Below are 3,210 nucleotides of genomic sequence, written 5' to 3' on the forward strand. Positions count from 1 at the left end.
TTATCTTTATATATGTAACTCAGATTTGATACATTAGTAATATGTGCAATTAACTATCAATTATTATTAATAACACACACAAGTTTTACATAATCAAACTTTGCAGAAGAAATCATTTTTATTGCACGTTATGCAAAAGAAATACATGTGTACTTGTAAAGTGCAAAAATAAATATATTATTAAAAAAATTGACAATTCGCTGGTTGCATGATTTACTGCAGTTAAGTTAAAATATGATTTTATTGAAATATTTCAAGTTTTATTGAAGTATTTTATTGAAAGTTCAGTTAGATGCAGAAAATATTATTGGACTATTAAAATAATTATGTAGGATGCCCAATCTGGCTGGTAGTATATCAAAATTTTTTATGGCATTACTCATTATGCTTGAAATTTTCTACATAAAAATTTTGATGATCCAATAAAATTATTTTCAAATCTGTATCTATTTAAATTTTTAGATATTTCAGTAAAATTGTTCCGAATAATAGATAGTACGATTTTGAAATAATCATCTGAACATAAATAATCGAGGACACTTTTAAAAATTATCTAATTTTAATTAATAATCTAATTCTAATTAATAATTTACTTTTTTCTAATAACTGTACATTTGAAAAGCTTTTTGTATAGAAATAGTTATGAACGCCGAGATTTTCTGAGCAGTGACTATGCATAAGCTATGCTAAATTTTCGAATTTTTTAATAATATTTATTTTTACAAGTTTATATAAGTATATATTCTTTTTATACTACATGCTAAAGAAACGACACATTTTTTTTGCAGAATGTTTAATTTCCGTTCATTACAAATAACATCCATAATTTCTAATTTCATCAATTTCTTAATTGTTATCCTCTCTGTATATAAATTATATTAAATTATTTTAAATATTTAGTATAGAGCAATTAAATTATATCCATTGGATATCGAAATAAGGAAAAAAATGCAAGCCAATGTAAGCCGATACGGATAGTTATGTAAAACTTATTTAATTTATTTTATTTTATTCATTTGTTATAAAATAACAATCAATTTCAAAAACTTCTTAATTGTAAATAAAACAAGTACATAAAACAATAAAACAATATTAAAATTAAATAATCTTTAATCTCTTAATTTTGAGACATGACATCACTATTGCGAAAATATAAACATGCCTACAAAGAAAATATGAAGAGAAAAGTTGACCGAGCACTCCAATATCCATCTATCAATTCGCATTCTAATTTGATAAAAACCTATCGACCATTTACTATCTGCAAGGAAAAAAAGGATATAATTGGCGGTATCTGTATGCGATTGCAACGCTACGAATCGAAATGTCAAACTGTCGCGGTAGCTTGAATTCATTTCGTTTGGTAAGCGGATTAAATATTCCTCGCGAGAAACGACGATGACGCACCATCGAACACCGTAAGCACTGCCTACAATGCGCCTACGCTCCTCAAACCCACATATTTATGCGAAAAAAAATCAATTTCCTGGTAGATCAACGGATACCACTTTGATGCAGGTAGTCGTTGCAGAGATCAGATTTTCTGCATTTTCATACAGGAATCGGCGTTAAGAATATATCTCCAATTAATGACTTTTGCACTCCCGTCTCTCTCTCTCTCTCTCTCTCTCTCTCTCTCTCTCCTCCTTCCTCTCTCTCACGCATACAAATATCAATTTCTGTTTCTGTTTTCCAATAACATTACTGAAGTAGATGAAGTAAAAATATATCACAGTTAGTAATAACATCATTTTGATAGTAACGCCAATAAATACAGTGGTATTGCATTATCGAGTTATCGTTTCGGATAAAATATAGAAAAGTATAGAAAAGTGTAGAAAAGAAAGTTTATGAGAAATGGCATTCACAGGGGAAGAATGAGAGGAAAATTGTTTTATCTGTAAAAACATCATACCGCGAACAAGTAAATCGCTCTATCAAATAAATTTAATCTTTATTACCACAATCACTAGAAGCAAGTCATTGTACTCCTCCAGCAGTTTCCAATATCTCTCTCGTAAAATAAGTCTCGTAAAATAATTTAAAACGCTATGAAGAAAATGTTATATGACCTTTTTATAAATTAATTTTGAAATGGCGAAATTAAAAACTATACATAGATCTTTTCGACACGAGATAAAGAAAAATATTTTCTTTCCCAGTATTCTTTAGAAATTAAAAATTCGCCGAATATATTATACTACTCTCAAAGATACTCGTCGTTCTTCGGCAATTATCTAAAATTTATTAAACCGACGACGAACACGCGATCGATCCGGAAGAAACTGTCTACTGGAGTTCCGGGAGGTCATATAATTTCCGGTTGACGAGGCCGTTAGAAGTGCATCTGCTAGAAACTAATTGAAGATCGAAGAGTGTGTATTCGTGAGGAAGAAAAAAGTGAGAGAGAGGAGAGAGAAAGAGAGAGAGGGGGGGGGGAGTAAGTAAGTGAGAAGCAGACAAAGATGAAGAGAAAGAATTGTCAGAGTACTCGCAACGAGAGGGAAGACAAAAGAGAAGTCTGGGGCAGAGAGAAGGGAGCAAAAGAGCCAGAGGAGTCGTCGCCATCGTCGCAAAGAGGGAGTGAGAAGAAAAAAAGGAGGAGAATGAGGATGATGCGGAGGGAGGAGAGAGATAGTGCGCGTTGCCAAGAATATCCAAGGGCCGATGACCTGTGACACAGTCGTATATATACTTAATATGATCGCTCAACGTCTAACTTGTGCATAGATATGCCGGTGTTGCATGCGTATGTATTTATGCGTTTACGTGAATATGTGCGTGCGTGTTGCGTATGCAACACGAGCACACGTAATCACGAGCTATCGTTCGGCAATTAATCGTCTCCCCGCAATACTCAACGCAAACTGTGTATTTGCGCGTCCATATACAAGATATAATTAGCGTTATTTGTCTTTCAAAATAGTCATCACAAAATTATTCAAATGAATGTATAAAAGAACGCATATTCAGTATACTTGAAGAAACTTTATATAGCATATTCACTCAAAAATAAATAACGATGTTCATTTTTTCATTTTGATGAGATTTTAAGCTGCTAAATTTTATATAAAGAAATAAAAAATTTCACATTTTTAATTATTATTTGTTTATAAAATAAAACGAAATATTAGAAAATACAGTTACAACAATGAAAAATAAAATTATACAAATATTTTTATTTTTAAACATAAAAATGCCACTTAAAAA

Source organism: Atta colombica, unplaced genomic scaffold (genome assembly GCF_001594045.1).
Source record: "Atta colombica isolate Treedump-2 unplaced genomic scaffold, Acol1.0 scaffold207, whole genome shotgun sequence".
Classification (NCBI taxonomy): domain Eukaryota; kingdom Metazoa; phylum Arthropoda; class Insecta; order Hymenoptera; family Formicidae; genus Atta; species Atta colombica.